General features: G+C 35.9%; 1 long non-coding RNA gene across 16 annotated transcripts in view; it reads left to right on the top strand.

The window, feature by feature from the left end:
* LOC144305187 (uncharacterized) overlaps positions 1–21,192 on the top strand; it is a 214,417-nt gene that overhangs the window by 34,192 nt on the left and 159,033 nt on the right. Inside the window, exons 3-4 of one of the 16 annotated variants that reach the window (XR_013372250.1) lie at positions 12,281–12,314; positions 13,143–13,157. The exons of 13 other annotated variants lie outside the window; for them this stretch is intronic. This is a non-coding gene — a long non-coding RNA (uncharacterized LOC144305187). Of the gene's footprint in view, positions 1–12,280; positions 12,315–13,142; positions 13,158–18,536; positions 18,661–20,375; positions 20,538–21,192 lie in introns of those variants that run through there. 2 more of the 16 variants (XR_013372236.1, XR_013372248.1) reach the window with 2 other exon arrangements.

The following is a 21,192-nucleotide window of genomic DNA, read 5'->3' as shown; positions in this document are numbered from 1 at the left end:
TGTCTCTGCCTCTCTCTCTCCATGTCTCTCATGAATAAATAAATAAAATCTTAAAAAAAACGTTGTAAACTTCAGTCTTTTATGATAAAGCATGATATTTGCTGTGCGTGTTTTGTAGATGCACTTGACGAGGTTGACGTAGTTCTTTCCTATTTCTAGTTTGTTGACTTGTTTTTGGTTTTTGTTTTTTTTTTTAAATCATGAAAGGATGTTGGATTTTTTCAATGGCTTTTCCTGTGCCTGTTAAGATAATCATGTGGGGTTTTTTTTTTGTACTTTAGTTTATTAATATTATACATTATTTCGAATGAATTTTGGATATTGAAGCAATCTTACATTCCTGGGTTGAATTTTACTTGGCCAGAGTATATAATTCTTTTCATATTTTGTGGATTCAGTTTGCTAGTATTTTGTTAATTATTTTTACATCTATGATTATAAGGGATATTAGTAAATAGTTTTTATTTCTTAATTTGTATTTGTCTAGTTTTGTTATCAGAGTATCATTGAACTCAGAATGAATTGAGAAGTGTTTTTATTCTCTTTTGTATTTTATAAGATTTTGTGAAGGATGAGTATTAACTCTTGAAATGTTGATATAATGTACCTGTAAAACCATCTTACCTGGAATTTTTTGTGGACAATTTTTGAAATATTTAATTTCTTTAGTTTTGAATATTCAGATTGTCTGTTGCTTCATGAATCACTGTCATTAATTTGTGTCTTTCTAGGATTTGTTCATTCACCTAGGTTTTCTAAGTTTTTGGCTATCAGTCATTTTTTTTTAAATTTCCATAGTGAATATAATAGTACTACATCCATTTCCTCTATTCTCTCTCTCTCCATATATATATATATATATATATATATATATATATATATATATATATATAAAATGTTATATATATAATGTTTCAATGCTTTATTAACAATTGAAATAAACCCCAAAACTGGAAGTGATGACATCTTAAAAGACCAAGAGGTGAGGGGAAATGTTTACATTTTTTCCCTTTAATTTCCCTTTCTTTTTTTTCCCTGTAATTAAAGCACATCTTAGCAAAAATAGATTTTGAAGATTTAGATTTTGTAAATTTAAAGTAGATTTTGCAGATCTTTGTAGATTTAGTAGAAAAATATTAGCATGAAAATATCTCACTGGCTCACCTATATATAGAAGCTCATGAATAAAGTATTTCTCATAACTTAGCTAAAATTTTTATGAATAGACAAGCCTAACAGGAAATGTATCTGATACTATTTTGCATCTGAAAATATTGCAAATAAGAGAAAAAAACAGGTTTTTCACAATTAACACAGTTAGCCAAATTATGCTGTTCTTAATTTTTCATGAATTTTAAGATAAAAACAGAAAAGTTTTTATTGGGGACTACAATAATCTTTATTATGTACAGCATATTAAAATAGCAATACTATTCCAACATATTCTGAATTTAGAGCTCTTTTCCTAAAACCATTTTTTAGAAGTTTTCTTCATACCTGATTTTTTTGCATGATAAAATGAAAGGTTAGGTATAGTAGCATCTTATCAAAAGTTACCCCCTAAATCCTTGATTCATGAGCTTTTACATATGGGCAAGCCAGTGGGATGTTTTCATGCTCTCTTGAATGTTGCCAAATATGCCATTGGATTGATATCTAAATTAAGTTCCTCTCTATGGGCTATTCTCTAAAGGGGAAAAGGAATCTAATTTGTCATGAAGGAATCTTCCAGTCTTGACCCCATGTGGTTACTTATAGTTATTAACTCCCAGTAGTTGTTAAGCACAGAAGATGATTTATGGAACTAAAACAACCATCTTACGAAATACATGTTAATGCAACATTTGCAAGTAGCCACTGCCTTCCCCTTACTCATTAGGGCCATTTATATTTAAATAAGATCGAGGCTGATGGAAAACTGAACTGAAGTCCATTGGTTGTTTGTAATTCTTCCTTCCATCTCTGCCACATTCATCCCATTTTTAACACCATTATTGAGTACATACTCTGCCAGATGCTGTGGGCATACAGAAATTAAGACTGTTCTCTAGGAATTAACACACAAATACGTATAATACAATGCCACATGGAATCAGCACCAAGTGAAGACAGCATATTGTGCTGTGGGAGAACAGAAAGAAAAGAGTCCAGTCTCACTGACAGAGGCTGAAAATGCTGTGAGGTGTGAAGCCCTTTAACTTGAGCCTCAAATGATGACTTGGCATTTCCTGGCTTCAAAACAATCCCAGGTGAATGAATTCTTATGAAAGTTATATTGATACATAATATACCCAGGAAAAGGCCATATGTGTGATATGAATGAGCTATGGAATAGTCAGTAATAGGTAACAGGCTATGAATTTGAAGAACTAAGAAAGGGCTTATTTGTGTAGTGTTTCTCATACTGCGTTAAGATGTTTTGACCACATAATATACAAAAATATAAATCATGAGAGTTTTAAGATAGAAATAAGTTATATCTGAGTCCTCAAAGTTCTTCCAAAAGGGTAATAAAAGAAAAAAAAAGGATAAAGATATATATTGACTTCTTGGGAGAGGTAAATTTCCCTGTACTCCATTTTTAGGTCTTCATAAAAGGAATAGATATTTTGTTATTTTTAGGAAAGAGAAAAATGTTTGAATCTTCATAGGAGTAAATTCTCTCCTTTTATTGTTCTGTTTAATATTCTCTATTGTGGTTCTCTCCCTTTGGATTGAATTTTTGTCCCATGAAGATGGTGCAATAAGACGGGCTAATGTTGGGGATCCCTGGGTGGTGCAGTGGTTTGGCGCCTGCCTTTGGCCCGGGGCGTGATCCTGGAGACCCGGGATTGAATCCCACGTCGGGCTCCCTGCATGGAGCCTGCTTCTCCCTCTGCCTGTGTCTCTGCCTCTCTCTCTCTCTCTCTCTGTGTTACTATCATGAATAAATAAATAAAATCTTAAAAAAAAAAAAAAAACCTCTTTCTTTGTCTTCTTTTTTTTTTTTGGACTCATTAGAAGAGTCATTATTTCAACGTGGGTTCGGAAAAGAGTTTCTCAAACTCACTATTATTAATATTTGGCCAGGTAATTCTTCACTATGGGAGGCTATCCTATGCATGACAAGATGTTTAGCAGCATATATGACTTCTAGCCACTAGGTGCCAAAGCATGCCCCAGTTGTGATCATTAAAAATGTCTCCAGATATTGCCAAATATCTCTTGGGGGAGTAAAATTGTTCCCAGCTGAAAACCACTATTTTAGAGACAAAGGGGAAAAAGGAGGCTTTCAGTCTGTTGGGTTCAAAATATTGTGCCTATCCTTTACAAACAGGAGAAATGTTGATGTATCCTCATAATTCAATAAAGTACACAAGGAATAGATATTAATAATTTAAAGAATTATATGCCATGGTCAAATGGGATTTATTCTTAGGATTCAAGGATATTTCGGCACCTCACAACAATCAATGTGATACACTATGTTAACAAAATGAAGGATAAAAATTATATGATTATCTCAATAGATACAGAAAAAACACTTGAGAAAATTTAACAGCCATTCATGATAAAACCTCTCAACAAAGTGGGCATAGAGGGAAACATAGTTCAACATAATAAAGGCCATATCTGAGAAACCCATAGTGAATATCATACTAAATGGTGAAAAGTCAAAAGCTTTCTTCTAAAATCAGGAACAAGACAAGGATTACCACTCTCACCACTGCTATTCAACTACAAATCCTAGCTTAAGCTGTCAAGCAAGAAAAGAAACAAAGGTATCATAATTGGCAAAGAAGTAAAATTGTTTCCATTTGTAAATGATTTATTGTTTTTTAAAAATTATAAAACTGGGATGCCTGGGTGGTTCAGCGGTTGAGCCTTTGGCTCAGAGCATGGTCCTGGGGTCCTGGGATGGAGTCCCACATCGGGCTTCCTGAATGGTGCCTACATCTCCCTCTGCCTATGTCTCTGCATCTCTCTCTTTCTGTGTGTCTCTCATGAATAAAGAGAATCTTTTTAAAAATTGTAAAACAGTTAAAATACAGTGTTCTATTTAGTTTCAGTAGTACAATATAGTAATTCAACAATCCTATATGTTTCTCAATGCTTATCATGAGTAGTGTACTTTTTAATCCCCATCACCTATTTCACCCATGTCCCCACCCCCTCTGGTGGGGTCCATTCTGGTACCTACCAGTTTGTTCTCTATAGTTAAGAGTCTGTTTCTTGGTTTGTCTCTCTCTGTCTCTCTCTCTCTCCCCCCCTCCCTCCCACCCTTTGTTCTTTGGTTTTATTTCCTAAATTACATATATGAGTGAAATCATATGGTATTTGTCTTTCTGTGACTGACTTGTTTTGCTTAGCATGACACAATCCATGTCATTGCAAATGGCAAGATTTCATTCCTTTTGATGGCTGAGTAGTATTCTATCATATATATGGATACCACAGCTTCTTTACCCATTCATCTATCAATGGACACTCGGGCTACTGCCATACTTTAACTATTGTAAATAATGCTGCAGTAAACATAGGAGTACATGTATCCTTTTGAATAGTGTTTTGTATTTTGGAGGTAAATACTCAAGAGTAATTATTGGATCATAGGATTGTTCTATTTTTACTTTTTGAGGAACCTCCATACTGTTTTCCACAGAGGCTATACCAGTTTGCATTCCTACCAACGGTGCACAAGTGTGCCTATTTCTCCACAGCCTCCCCAACACTTGTTGTTTTTTGTATTTTTTTATTTTGGACATTCTAACCAGTGTGAAGTGATATCTCATTGTAGTTTTAATTTGCATTTCCCTGATTATGAATGATGCTGAGCATTTTTTCGTGTGTCTGTTACCCATCTCTGTGTATTCTTTGGAGACGTGTTTGTTCATGTCTTCTGCCATTTTTAATTGGATTAATTGGATTGTTTTAGTAATGTTGAGTCATATCACTTCTTTATATTTTTTTAAATACTAACCCTTTTTTTGGATATGTCATTTGCAAATACCTGCTTCCATTCAGTAGGTTGTCTTTTAGTTTTGTTGATCACTTTCTTTGCTTTGCAGAATTTTTTTATTTGGATGAAGTCCCTAGTTTATTTTTCTTTTATTTACCTTGCCTCAGGAGACATATCATTACCATTTTTATTCAACTTTGTACTGGAAGTCCTAGCCACAGCTATCAGACAAGAAAGAGAAATAAAAGGCATCAAATTGGTAAAGGAGAAGTAAAACTTTTATGATTTGCAGATGACATGATACTATATACAGAAAACCCCAAAGACTCCATCAAAAAACTACTAGAACTGATAAATGAATTCAGTAAGGTTTGCTTAATTCAGTAAATGTTGCTACAACCAATGTGAGAGAAATTACTTCCTATGCTCTCTTCTGGGATTTTTATGGTTTCAGGTCTTACATTTAGGTCTTTAATCCATTTTGAATTTATTTTTATGTATGGTGTAAGAAGGTGGTCCAATTTTATTCTTTTGCATGTAACTGTCCAGTTTTCCCAACACCATTTATTGAGAAGACTGTCTTTTTTTCATTGTATATTATTTTCTCCTTTGCCAAAGATTAATTGATCATGTAATTGTGGGTTTCTGAGTTTTCTATTCTGTTCTATTGATCAATGTGTCTGTTTTTGTACCAGTACCACATTGTTTTGATTACTATAGCTTTGTAGCATAACTTGAAATCTGTAATTATGATACCTCCAGTTTTTTTTTTCTTTTTTTAGATTGCTTTGGCTATTCAGGGTCTTTTTTGGTTCCATACAAATTTTAGAATTGTTTATTCCAGTTATGTGAAAATGTTAGTATTTTGATAGGGATTGCATTAAATATGTAGATTTCTTTGGGTAGTATAGACATTTTAACAGTATTTGTTCTTCCAACCCATGAATGTAGAATGTAGAATGTCTCATCATTTCTTTGTGTTATCTTCAGTTTCTGCTATCAGTGTTTTATAGGTTTTAGATTACAGGTCTTTCACTTACTTGGTTAAAATTATTCACAAGTATCTTATTATTGTGGTGCAATTATAAATGGGATTGATTCTTTGATTACTCTTTCTGCTGCTTCATTATCAGTGTATAGAAATGCAACAGATTTCTATAAACTGATTTTTTATCCTGAAACCTTACTGAATTCATTTATCAGTTCTAGTATTTTTTTGATGGAGTCTTTGGGGTTTTCTATATATAGTATCATGTCATCTGCAAATCATAAAAGTTTTACTTCTCCTTTACCAATTTGATGCCTTTTATTTCTCTTTCTTGTCTGATAGCTGTGGCTAGGACTTCCAGTACAAAGTTGAATAAAAATGGTAAGAGAAGACATCCTTGTCTTGTTCCTGTCTCTTTCTCTCTCTCTCTCTCTCTCTCTCTCTCTCTCACTATACACACACACACACATACACACACACATACATAGTCAGCCATTAAAAAAGAATGAAACTTTGCCATTTGCAACAAATGGAAGAAATGTAGAGGATATAATGCTCAGCCAAATAAGTCAGTCAGAAAAAGACAAATACCATATGATTCCACTCATGTGAAAATTAAGAAACAAAACAAATGAACAAAAAAGAAAAGACAAACAAAAAAACCCAAGACTCTTAGATATAGAAAACAAACTCAGGGGCATCTGGGTGGCTCGGTCAGTTACGTGGCCGACTCTTGATTTTGGCTTAGGTCATGATCTCAGTGTCATGAAATCAAGCCCTCCATTAGGCTCCACACTCAGCATGGAGTCTATTTGAGATTCTCTCTCTCCTTTCCCTCTGCCCCGCTCCCTTCTTGTGTGCTCTCTCTCTCCCATATAAATAAAATCTTAAAAAAAAAAGGAAAGGAAAACAAATTCATAACTGCCAGAGGGAAGGGATATGGATGGGGAGATGGGTGAAATAGGTGGAGGAGATTAAGAGTATATTTATCGTGATGAGCACTAATATGTAGGATTGTTGAATCATGTTGCACACCTGAAACTAATATAACACTTATGTAAATTATACTTGAACAAAAATAAATTATAAAAATTAAAAAATTAGAAATAATTTTAAAAAGGTCAAAGGACCTTAGTAGACATTTCTTCAAAGAAGGTATATGAAGGGCCAACAGGTATATGATAGGATGCTCAAGATCACTAGTTATTAGGGAAATGCAAATTAAAACCACAGTGATCTATCTCCTCACATCTGTTAGAATGGCCATCATCAAAAAGAAAGAGATAAGAAATACTAGTATGGATGTGGAGAAAGAAAATTGTTGTGTACTGTTGGTGGGACTATAAATTGGTAAAGCCACTATGGAAATGGTAGGGAGGTTCTTGAAAAAATTAGAAATGGAACTACCATATAATCTAGCAATTTCACTTCTGGCAACATATCCAAAGGAAATGAAATCTAGCTTGAAAAGATATCTGCAGCCTCATGTCCATAGCAACATTACTTACAATAGTGAAGACATTGAAAGAACCTGAATGAATGGATAAAGAAATTGTGGGATATATATATATATATATATATATATATATATATATATATATCCCCTTGAAAGCAGAGCTTGTGGAGATTTTTTTCAATATTAAGTTTTATTTATCTTTTAAAAAGATTTTATTTATTTATTCATGAGACAGAGACAGAGACACAGGCAGAGGGAGAAGCAGGCTCCATTCAGGGAGCCCGACGTGGGACTTGATCCTGGGTCTCCAGTATCAGGCCTTGAGCTGAAGGTGGCACTAAACCGCTAAGCCACCCAGGCTGCCCCTGTATTTTAAACAAACTACAGGAAAGAAGATTAATTTAAAAAGAAAAATTCCAAAATATAAAAAGTCAAGAATGAATAAGGAAAAATAATCACCAGCTCTCAAATTAGGTATAATTATAATTAATGATGATGATGTTATTATATTCAGAAAGCAGTGATACAGGGAAGCCACACTGGAAAAGACAGCAATCAAGAAGAATTTGAAATTTTGGCTTATCTGTAGAAGTCATATAGTTGTGTACTCTCTGAGCTGATGTGATGATCCTCATAATTTAGAAATACTATCTGTTGTTCTATACCAATGCAAACAAATGTGCCCTTAGAAAATCAGTGAGCTAAAAATTTAAATTAGATATAATTTTTAAAAAAGATTCTTAAACTTGAAATTATCAACAAAACTTTCTATATCCATTAGAAAGAAACAGTCTGATAATGACTTAGAGTTGGAGGAGACCATTTTGTACAAACTGATATTTCCAATAATATAATCACACCCAGAGAGCTTACTCATCCATGATCACAGGAGCTACTTAGTGAAGGAGTTATTAGGGCTAAATCCTAAGATTCTTATTGCACAGATCAGGGATATTACAATTTTAAAGTAGCGACTTTTAAGAGTTATAAGGTGAAATAAAAAGAACACTTTTCACTTCCCAATAAGAATTGTTTTCCTTTTGAAGCAGTAGTGGTTCTCCTAATGTGTTATCTAAAGATTGATCCTCTCTTGGACTTGCTAGACCTCCTTGTACACAGAGAGGGGAGGTAGTATATCCTAGATGATCTAACATGTTTAGGAATCATATCTATTACTAAAATTGTACAATTTATTTTCAAAGGTCTAGAAAATTCCAGGATATCAAATCATGAGGTAGAGATCTTATGCACAAGGCAATCTATATGATAAAGTTTACAAGATGTCCAGATAGGTAACTCCAGAGAGTTAAACTTATACTTTCAGGTTTATCATCTTTGCTATCAAATAAAGTAACACATGCAATGCACTTAGGATAGTACTTGGCATGTAGAAGGTACCATACAAGTGTGTGCCACTGTTGTCATGACACTTAACAATCATCACCTTCATCTTGCTCTCTAATGTTCTCCTTGGTGCCCTGAGCTGGGCATGGCTCCAGAAGATTGGAGAACTTCTAGCATGTACGATGTGTATCTCTAATGTTCAGTATTTTGTCTTCCATACAAAAGTTAGTCAAAGGTTGCTTACTGAATAAATACTGTTGAATACTCTCACAAGGGATGGCTTAACATATCTCTTTCTGTGTATGATAAACCCAAATATGACAACTGTGAATTTAGTCAAATTGCTATAGAATCCTAAAGCAAAGGAAAGTGAGATAAGTGAAGAAGAAAAATTTTACCCTGGGAAAGACCAAAAAAAAATGGAAGAGGATGGAATTTGTTATGAGGTGTATTCTGGCTCCTATCCAGGCTTAGTAGTGGATTCCCAAGATGTTAATGCTCTAATCCCCATAACCTGTGAATATGTTATTTTACATGGTGAAAGGAACTTTGCAGATGAGACTAAGTCAAGAGTCTTGAGATGGGAAGCTTATTTGGATTATCCAGGTTAACTAATGTAATCACAGGGGTCCTTTTAGGAAAGAGGCAGGAGAGTCAGAATTAGGGAAAAATATAATCATGGAAGCAGAGATCAGGGGAGGAGACAGGATGCTACTCTGTTGGCTTTAGAAATGGAGAAAGGGACCAGGAGGCCAAGAATGTAGCCAAACTAGGAGCTGAAAAAAACAATGCAATGGATTTTGCTCTAGGGCCTCCTCAAGGATACACATCTCCCAACACCTTGATTTTATCCCCATGAAACTGATTTTGGACATCTGACTTCCAAAACTATAATGTAATAAATTTATGTTGTTTTAATATTTGTGGTAACTTTTTACAGCAGCATTAAAAATCTGAAACAATACAGCATCTCTGTATACTAATACATACTAGATTGTAATATAAAATTATTAAGCTTTGTGGCTCTTGCATCTGTTAGCTGTGTCCAGCCATTTCATTCTAAGAAAGGGCATTTCTTCTTTCCTTCTTCAGCTTTATTTTTATTTTTTAAAGATTTATTTATTTATTTTAGAGAGTGAGAGTAGGGAGAGGGAGAAAATCTCGAGCAGACTCCCTGCTGAGTGAGGAACCCCACTTGAGGCTTGCTCAGATCATGACCTGAGCTGAAATTAAGAGTCAGAAACTTAACTGACTGATCCACGTAGGCACCCCATCCTTCAGCTCTGTTTTAAACATACATTTGTACATGAAACCCAATTCTTCCCAAACTTTATCAGCCTGTGAACACTTTTATAGTCATAGCAGTTGTAGTTCAGGATTCCCTGGTCCTTGTCTTTCCCTTTGCAAAGTTTCCAAGTCTAAACCATGCCCAGGAGTCTCCAGAGGTTGCTTTGCATTTGCTCACCAAACAGTCCATTTCTGCAGGGGGCTACACCACACTCAGGATGCCATCCTACTCTAAGGGGTATTTCCCCAGACACATTTGACCTGCTAGCATATACTGTGCTCTGCTCTAAGTGCCACTGGCCCCTGCTGGATCCAACCACAAAACACTGAATCTTTTAGTGTCACAGTGTGCAGGTCAGTTTTTAAGGAAAAAAAAAAAGCTCTCTTCTTAGTACTCTGCACTAAATGAGTCCCAAGGCAGTGCTCTCAATATCCGATAGGGTTTTTAGTGAGACAGTTGCTTCATATTTTATTTAGGCTCTGTTATCGATGTTATTTTATTTAGGCCCCTGTTATCGATGGGGTCCAAAAGTGAGTTGAAGTTGGGGACATCTGGTAGATAATGTGAATGAATACTCCGTGTTGTAGTCACAATTACCCCTTTCCCTTGAGAAGTATGGTTTTTGTACTGCATCTAACTCCTTTGACTTTGATCCTTCTTCCTTTGGGAAACTTTCTCTCCCAAAAGCTAGCTCACTCGTTTTCCAAATGCATTTGTATTCAGTCTTTTTGCTACATCTAGGAAGTCATGGTTAGCTTTGAATATGGCTTGAAGTCCCTCAGACTTCCTGAAAATCAACTTTTAAGGGGTTTTCTCCATCTGTTCACCAGTTATGACCTAATGTAACTTGGACTCAGCTTGGATTCATCCATACCTCCATTTTTGTGTTTTTGGAAACAGGGATCCAGAATTGTTTCATATGCTATATATTTTTAATGTCCTGGGAGTGACTGTTCAATATGTTTTCTCACGGTGTAAAGCCAGGATTAAAATACCCATCTACCTGAAATGACTGCCGTATAAATAGTTTTGTGTCTGAAAATATAATCTACTTTAAGTCCTCTGATCTGGGTTTTGTTGTCACAATATAAAGAATCCAATTCATCTGTGCATACTGTGTTTGCAAGAGTTGTCATCACCTGCAGGATTTGTAAGAAATGTTTATCCACCCTAAAGAGGAGAGGTGGATTTGAGGTCTGCCCTGATTATGTTGAGCCTAAGTAAATAGCCAGAAATGTTAACTGTAGCAAAGGATGGTTGGTAAATAAGGAATGCTCTCAGTGCTTTCAGTTCTGTATAGCTGAATGAGCTTATTTGAAATGACAATTTCAGCTTTGAACTAATTTGAACTAATTACTATTTAAACGAATAATTTCAACTTTATATTATTGCTTGTGCCTGTTGTGAAAACTTAGGAATGAACAATGGTTATTCCACACTTGGCTCAGAAAAATTGCTATCTTTTCAGGAAGAACATTATGGTCTGGTAACAGCTCTGTCTCTGTATTATTTATCTATTAATGCATAACAAATTTACCCAAATATTACTAGCTTAAAACAACATAAAGTATTTTCGCACACAGTTTCTGGGATCAAGAATCTGGAAGCAGCTGAGCTGGATGGTGCTCAGAGTCTCTCATGAGGTGATCAAACTATTGCTCATGGCACAGTTCATCCTAAGACTTGACTGGGGATGGAAGTTCTACCTCCAAACTCATTCACATGGCTGTTGGCGGAAAGCTTCACTTTCTTGCTACTGAGCCTCTCCTTTGGGGTGATCATGACTTGGAAGCTGGCTTCCAGCAAAATGAGTGAGCATGATGGGAAGTAGGAGGAGAGAGAGAGAACTGACTGTTATGACCTACATTGCTGAATCACATACCATCACTTCCACATATTATATTCACTAGAAGCAAATCACAAAGTTGAGCCCTCCAACATGAAGGGATATCCAAGGGCATGGATACTAGGAGGTGGGATCATTGGGGGCCCATCTTGGGGGAGTGGCTACCACAGTCACCAACTTGCTAACTGAATGTGAAACATTATGCATCTTGGAGCTTTTGTTTTTTCCTCTTACAAGTTTAGGGATTTTAATAGATAATCTCTGCACCTATTTGGGCTCTCAGAGATGCTAATATGCTAGAGAATGATTATAGAGAAAGGAACTTGGGCAGAAACATACTAGTGAATGGGATAGTTTAGCTTTGGGGCCTTTACCCCATTCCCCAAAGTAACTGCTGAATTTTGTTTTTGTTTTTTTAGTGTCTCAATCATCTTCCAAAGATGCCTTCCAATGGTCAGTAGCAATTGGAATTAAGTTTCACAGATTATTTGACTTATCACCATTCAAGGATCATTTTTCAAATTCCCTCACCTTCCATGAAGGAAACAGGGATACAGAATTGTTTCATATGCTATCACAAGGCACAAAACTAATTATTAGGATTTATCTTTGTACAATATTGTATGCAATAGGACTATTTTTGCTAAGAAAATAAATAAATATCATGTATAGAGAATTACTGTGTGCCACAGCTCTTCTAAATGTTCTTTTAATACTCTCACAATCCTTAATGAGGTAGAACCAAAATGATATGCTTCTGTCGCACATACATGCCATGGCACAGTCAGGTTTGACACCAGACAGTCTGGCCCCAAGACTCAGGCTCTTAGCACCTACACTCTGCTGTGTTGTCACTCACCCAGGGAATTCACACTCCTGATAGATGTGGGGATGGTTCTGGAGTGATTCCACTCTTCTTTAAGTATTAAGACCCCAAGACCCTAGAAGGATAAAGGAGGTGACTACATCATATCTAAACTAGGATTTTGAGTGTACCAGACCTTCTTGAACGTTAGGAAGTTGATGTGAACCCGTTTCTTAATTACATGTCAAATGTAATAATTTTGCATTCCAAAAGCACAAAGTTTCCCTGTTGCTATAGTATCTGTTAGATATGATGATTTCATCTTTTGTCTTTTGTCCAACATGTTAAGAAGGAGCTGGATTTTGTCCAACATGTTAAGAAGGAGCTGGATTTTGGGATAAAATGATGATGGTAGCTAGATTCGGGTTGACAAACACTAGTCTCAGTAAACTTATTTCTCTTGTTTTTGTTTTCAGAGTGAATCACATGCAAGAGAATGCCCAGAATAGTTTACATTGAGGTACACAGGATAACTAAAGCTTCTCTAAAGGCTTTTGGTTTTTTTCCTGTATTTGTTCTGTTTTGTAAATCTATTCAACAATTCAGAGAAAATTCTGAGCATGTTTTCTGGCTGCTTCAGTGAAAACAGTGTAGGGCACATAGCTATATGCTAATGCTTTGAGAAAATAGTCATATGGACTAGAATGTTGACTCTCAGTTTCCTTCATTTTTAATATGATTAATACAAATCAATACTGGGAGTACCACAATTTAGTGTATTGAGTATAACTGGTCAGATAAAATACAGGGCACCCATTTAAATTTACGTTAGAGACAAAGAACAAATATTGAGTTTAAAATGTTTGATATATATTTATACTAAAAAATACCCATTCCTCATCTGAAATTCAAATTTAACTGGGCATCTGCATTTTTACTTGCTGTATCTGGTAAACTTAATTTGGGAGACTTGAGACGACTTGAAAATGTTCTCCGCCCTCCGTTTTGGGGGCTGATGATTTCATTTCTTTGGACTCCACTTTAAAGTGTAACTAAGTAACAGCTGAGCCTTCATATCTTATGAGAAATATTTGCAACTTTGAGGTAAGAGCCCATGTTCCAACTTAGCTCTGCTATTCACTATTTATACAAAGAGGAGCAAAGCACTTAAAATGTCGGTCTCATTGTTTTTCCACTGGAACCATAGAGGTGATATAATACCCACCTCAGAGCATTCTTCTCGGGATCTAATATATCTAAATCCTTTAGGTTCTCCCATATAATAGTCCTGGAATGTATTTTAATTATTGTGTCCATCATTCTTGTTATAAACATAAATGACCTGAATTTCTTTTAAGTCCTTCCTGTTTATGGGTACAAACAGTATTACAATAATAACAATAGTTTGAATTTCATATATTTCTTCCCTAACTGTGTAGTAGAATCAATCTTCTCTCTTGATTCTTTTCCATTTAATTTTGGAAATCTCAGGGGGTTTTCCACATGTTCCTATAAATCATTTTATTTACTTTTTCCATCTCCAACCTACTTGTTTAAGATTTTGTCTTTTTTAGAGCAGTTCTAGGTTTATAAGAAAGTTGGGAGGAAGGTACAGAGATTTACCACATACTCCCCATCCCCACACATGCATAATATCCTCCATTGTCAACACCACTCACCAGAGTGATACATTTTTTACCAAGGATGAGCCTCTATAGAAGCATCATAATCATCCAAAGTCCATAGTTTACCTTAGAGTTCACTTTTGATGTCATACAGTCATCAAAACCCACAGGTTTGAAAAAATGTATAACATATATCCATTATTATAATATCATAGAGTATTTTCTTGGCCTAAATACTCTCTGTGCTGTGCCTGTTCATCCCTGCCCCCATAGCCAGTGACTGTCTCGTTGTCTCCATAGTTTAGTTTTTGTCCTTTCCAGAATATCATGTAGTTGGAATCATACAATATGCAGCCTTTTCAGATTGACTTCTTTCACTTGGTAATAAGCCTTTATGGTTCCTCCATGGCTTTTCTTGGCTTGACAGCTCAGTTCTTTTTAGCACTGAATAATATTCCGTTGTCTGGATGAATCACAGTTTATTTGTCCATTCACCTGCTAAAGGATATCTTGGTTGCTTCCAACTTGTGTTTTATCTGCTGTCCATGAGGCATTTCAACAATGTTTGTCATTCTTGACGCTGTAGCTTCTAATGTCCTTGAAGTTGCTGATCTTTTTATTCAGGGTATTAATTCCGTGTGCTTCCAAAGCCTCGGGGGGTGGGGGGGTACCAAAATATACTACATTTGTTCTAGTACTCAGAACCGAGCCAAACCATGTTCTGAGGACTAGTGGGGACAATTCTTCTTAATCCCTTGGTATTTAGAATATCCAATATGCTGATGCTTTGGTTTCAAAATTTCACAGGCCAGACTTACTCATATAAGCCTATCCTACTCTCCTTTTTTCTTCCTTCCCTCCTTTCTTTTCTTTTCATTCTGTAAGAGTGGAGTTTAGGTCCTATTGACGTTGCCCTGAAGTTAAGTTTAACTTACAGTGAAGAACCACATGGTGAACAGCTTTCCCATCCAGAATACCCTACTCCTTTGCCCCACAATCGTTTGACTCATCCAGTATTCAGTTGGAAGACTTTAATGTAGTATTCAATGTAGGTATAGAATGGGAGATACCAAAAAGAAGTTCATTAAAAACTCAGAATCTCATAGTATTTATCAAAGAGAAACAGAAAAAGATAGTTGTTTAAAGCTTCAGAAAATGACTTAGGGGAATATTGTACAACAGTGACAGTTGTGCATTTTCTTTTGATCTGTTTTGAGGTGAAGAATATAATCTGTTTATGCTCTTTTTTGGATAGACCTTTGGGTATAAAGTAATAAGAATTACGGAAGTGATATTATGGGAACATGCCAGAACTAGGAATCAAAAAAATGATTTCAGTTAGGTCAAAATCCAAAGTATATTAATGGCCAAATCACCAACCCATGTCCCAGCCAAACAGAACATTCAGGGCATCTGAATGGACCTATTTCCTGCCACTGTTACTGTGCACACTAGTCTCATTTCCTAGAAAACTCTTTTTCACTTATTCTACAATTATCTTATTTTTCTGATGAACCATCTTCCTTCTGTCCAAATGCCCTTTGTCCTCTGAGAGAGACAACCATTTTACAACCTATGCACCCTGCAAACATTTCTTCTGTTGCATATGCCACTTGCAATTTTAATGATTTCTTTGCATATTTCTCTCATCTCCTTGAAGGCAGGGACCATCTGCTATCCATTTCTGTGTTCCCATTGTTCCTTTAGTATAGAGCTTGGTGCATAGTATTCCTCAGTAAAAGTAGTGAATTGAACAACGAAAGATCAGTAGCTATAAAGTGAGAAATGTATCCATTATTTCATTCTGTGACATGTATTATTCTCAACTATTAAACATGATTAAAGCTTTAAGGAATTATAAAAAAGGCAACAGAGATGTGAACTATTTGATACATCTTGAATTGAAAGATAGTAATCTTCTGGTTACCTGGGTGCTCATTCCAACATTGATATGTATCTTTTATTTTCTTATCATGCTTAGAGTCCAGATGGATTTTTATTAGTTCATCAAACAATACAATGGGCTTGACTTGTATTTAAATCAGTATAATTAGTTTAATCTTAAAACAAAACAAATGAAATTGATAAATGGGCCTGGATACTTAGTTATGACATTTTAGTGCCTAATAAATTTAAATGAGATAAAAGAGCAATTTACCTCCCTATGATCTGATGTGTAACTTTCTGATAGCAGCAGCTAACGTTATAGACTTTGCCTAGTCTTTTGGGCTCGAGGATGTCAACTTGATCTAGATAAGGTTTCATTTATAGAAAACTTTAGTGGGTTTCATGCCAAAAGCAAATATACTTTTTGTTTCTAGATTAGAAGCCAGTTTGTCATGAATTCCAGTTGGTCTGAAATTTTCTGTTCTTTTTGATGAAGATCTAGTCCAGGTTTTCTGAGAAAGCACTTCTCTTAAAAAAAAAAAAAACTGGAAGAATGAGATAATATTAATTATGAACATTTGTTAGGCATCTACACACCAAACGCTGTGAAAGCTGCTTCATACTTAATCCTCACAGCACTCTATGAGATAGGTGTGAATACTCTCACTTTACACCGCTAGTAGCTAGAAAAGGAGTCTGCATCCAGACCCTGTTCTCTTAAAAGCTATTTAAATTAGCTATGGAATGGACACACATTATTGTTAGAAGTTGTGATTAAAGTTTGCTGGTCGAGTAAATTAAGATTATCTTGTACGAAGAACCCATAATTAATTATGTATAAGGATTGCTTTTGAAAGCTGAGCAAATGCGTTTCCCTCAGGAGCTTAGTCGTTGTAGTCATTCGCGCTATGGCCACAAGGGGGCGTGTGTTAAAGGCAAAGTTGACCGTGCCTTTTTCCGTGGGAAAGTTACCTTGGACACGTGTTCCTTGATTGAGGGTGATGGCTGGGCTTGGAGTTTAACCTTGCTGCATCTTTTCCAGTGTGTTGCAAAGGTCTTCTGATAGTTCTCTGCTCTTTATGCCTAATTGCATCGCTGTTCGGCACATTCCACAAAAATAACATGGTTTTCGAAAGGCCGTTTCCAGGGTGGGTACTAAAAACCACCATAATCATCTAACACAATGCAATTCAGTTACTTTTAAATCAGATTCTTTCTTTTTTAGTAGCTCTTTCCTAGAGTTGCTGGCAAGTTCGGTAGAGCTAGAAGAAGATGGATAGATCAAGAGCTTTAGCTCACAGCAAAGGGGAATTTGATCACCAACATAAAATTGAATAAAGAATGCAATCTGGAACCAAATGGCTGAAAATATAGTTTTCATCTACTTAAGATAATTATGCTAAATACACTCATTTAATTTAATAACTATATTATTGTAACTATGGATTAAAAACATATGCCACAATAAAAGTTTGGGAGAAAACATTATGGAAACATAGGAAATTGACTCATCATTTAATAAACTTCTAACAAGGAGAAGAATTCATTTAGGCACTGTAGAACTTCAAGGATTTAATGTAATCTCTTTATTATTTGTTTTTGTTTTTGTTTTTTTCATCTGAAGTACTAATGTAGATCATTCCATAGGAGTCTACTGAGGTTTCATCTCTCCATGCATAGTTTTATAAACTGGATAGGGAGAAACAACTAACAAATGATTATTATGAAAATATAGATGTCTGTGTGTATGTATATTCAACATTCTATTTGTAGAGTCTTAATATCTGTAATAGTCCTTGAAGATAGTCCTCTTCCATCATACGTGAATGTAATTTATTCATTCAGTGGATATCTATGAAACCTGATCATAGGACGCCTGAGTGGTTCAGTGGTTGAGCATCTGCCTTTGGCTCAGGGCATGATTCCGGAGTCCCAGGATTGAGTCCCACATCAGGCTTCCAAGGTACCTGCTTTTCCCTCTGCCTATGTCTCTGCCTCTGCCTCTCTCTGTATCTCTCATAAATAATTAAATAATTTTTTAAAAAGGCTGAATGTATGTCAGGCTTTATTCTAGGTACTCGGAATCCATTAGTAAATACAATAGCCCCAAATTCCCTCGCTGTGAAACATACAATCTAGTTAAAGAAAAGAAGAGAGGCAGCAAACAACATAATGAATAAGTAAATGACATGGTATGTTAATACAGTTGACCCTTGAACGAGACAATTTTGAACTGCACGGATCCCCTTTACTGTAAATAATATATATAAATACTGTAGTAGTACTGTAAATGTATTTCTCTTCCTTCTGATTTAAAAAAATATTTATTTATTTATTTATTTAATTTATTTAATTTAGATATGGGGGAGGAGCAGTGGAGGAGAGAGAGAGAGAGAGAAAATCCTCAAGCAGACTCAGCACTGAATGCCCAGTCCAATGTGGAGCTTGACCCCAGGACCTTGAGATCATGACCTGAGTCAAAATTGAGAGCTGGCTACTCAACAGATTGACCCCAGCGATCCTCCTTATGACTTGTTTTTTTTTTTTGAAATTTTTATTTATTTATTCATGAGAGACAGCGAGAGAGAGAGAATGAGAGAGAGAGAGAGAGAGAAGCAGAGACCTAGGCAGAGGGAGAAACGCTCCATGCCGGGATCCCAGTGTGGGACTCAATCCCGGGTTTCCAGGATCACGCCCTGAGCCGAAGGCAGGCACTAAACTGCTGAGCCACTCAGGCTGCCTTCCTTATGACTTTCTTAATGACATTTTCTTTTCTCAAGTTTACTTTATGGTGAGAATACAGTATACAGTACATATACCCATATAGAATATGTGTTAATCGAGTATTTATGTTATCAGTAGGGCTTCTGCTCAACAGTGGTATATTAGTAGTTAAGTTTTGGGAGAGTCAAGTTATGGTGTGTGGTATGTCACTGCCCATAACACCCTTGTTGTTCAAGATTCAACTTATATAAATGGTACTGAAAAAATAAATCAGGTTAAAGAGGATTAGGACCGCTGGGGAAGAGTACAGTGAGGCCAGACTAGCAAAATTTGAACAAGGACTTGAAGGAGCACAGCATTTACCTTGTAGGCACCTGAAATAGAGGGCCAAACACTCCAGATGAGAGAACAACCAGGGCAAAGAATACCATAGGCAGAAGAACAGGGGTATGACATATTCTGATTCAAGTTACTTAGAAGATTAACTTTTATTTTAATATTACAAATAGACTGTGTGTGTTGGGATGGGATAGGTTTCCTAGAAGAGATGATAGTAGCTCCTATCAGAGAGGTAACAGTGGATTTTGCATGTATTTTCAAAGTTGAGCCAACAGTATCCTGATAGGTTGGATACAGGGTGAAAGACCTCCAAGGTCTCAGTAGCTGGAAGGACGAGGCTCTCTTTAACTGGCAGAGGGAAGATGAGAACTTCATTTATAGGCAGGATGAGTTTGAGATGTTCATTCAGCATCTGAGTGTCAGTTGGATTATCATCGTCTCTTCCCATTAGAGATTCCTGATAGGAATAACCCTCAGCACAAGATCACCCTGTCCCTCCCCCATCCACGACAGAACTTCCTGATCAAAAAGTCCTCCAACAGAACGTAAAGACTGCTAACTCTGGGAAACGAGCTAGGGGTGGTGGAGGGGGAGAAGGGCGGGGGGTGGGAGTGAATGGGTGACGGGCACTGAGGGTTATTCTGTATGTTAGTAAATTGAACACCAATAAAAAATAAATTAAAAAAAAAAAGTCCTCCATTCATACCAGCTGGATGAAACTCAGACTGTTTCTTAACACATAGTCCTGATAATCAATAATTCCTGACTGAACTTTGAGAGTAAGATTAACGCAAATGGTTTTCCTGCTAAGCTACATTTAAGGACAACCAAATTCTTCAACCAAATTTTTATCTTCTTATGGTAGCCCAAATGTTTCTTTTTAATATATACTTTATCAGTATCTACATGGAGATAGACTTGCCACAAAACCCAGGTTATTCTATTTGATCTTGGCATTTCCTCATGGAATGACTATAGCTTTCTCCATTTTGCTAGGATGAGAAGGAGATATGTAGTGTCCTAGAAAGCTGTCTTCAGGCCTGCCTGCCAGCAGATTTTTGTTGACTTTCTTTGTTGCTGTCATCTTTTTCTCTTTAATTAAATTAAAAAATTTAATTTTTTTTTCACTTGTAGGGTAAAAGAAAGTAGAACAGGCATCCTGGATTTTGCCAGGGATGAAGGCATGTCTGATGTGAGAGAAGCCTACCCTCCTGATTTCCTAATAAGAAAACACTTTGTTGGAAGGAGGAGAACAGAGGTCTGATTACCTTTTGCCAATTAAATCTCTGCATCTTGCGTGTTCTTCCCATTCTTCCCACAGAGCAAACATATTCTCTCTACCATCTACTAGAATTTAACAAAAGATAAGTGAGGGTTCACAGTAAATTTCTTCCCTGGCACCTAGACACCAGAGTAGGGTATTTAAAAAGAAATAATTGATATAAAGTCTAAAGGACATGCTATAAAAATACATCACTTCTACATTTCAAAAGGAGTTTATTAAGTGTGTCCGGACTTTTGTTCAGTTAAAGAAAAATGTTTTACCTTTCTTTGAGGGCAGCAATAATCCATTTGGTAATAAGCGACAAGAAATATATGTACAATTCATGCTGGCTAGTAGATTGTCTTTGTTTGTCTTGCTTGTGGCACATAAACACAGATGTCAGAAGAGAACCCCTTTGTCCATTAATCTGAGGATGGAAAGCTGCTGATACAGCAGCTGGGATGCCTAGATCATCTGTCCACATGCTAGTTCTTTCCTGGTTTATAAAGTAGAGTTGTGGGGTTTTTTTTGTTTGTTTGTTTGTTTTTGTTGTTGTTGTTGTATTTTGGTCTGAATATAAATCAATAGAAAGAGAACTTTAGACCTATTTAGAATTCTAACCACTTGCATTAAGATAAAGCTCCTTTGATTATGCAGTATTTCCATGAATTTGCTCATTTACTAAAA

Source organism: Canis aureus, chromosome 35, assembly GCF_053574225.1.
Source record: "Canis aureus isolate CA01 chromosome 35, VMU_Caureus_v.1.0, whole genome shotgun sequence".
Lineage (NCBI taxonomy): Eukaryota > Metazoa > Chordata > Mammalia > Carnivora > Canidae > Canis > Canis aureus.
The sequence above is the reverse complement of the archived record's forward strand: the minus strand, read 5'-3'. Positions and strand labels throughout refer to the sequence as shown.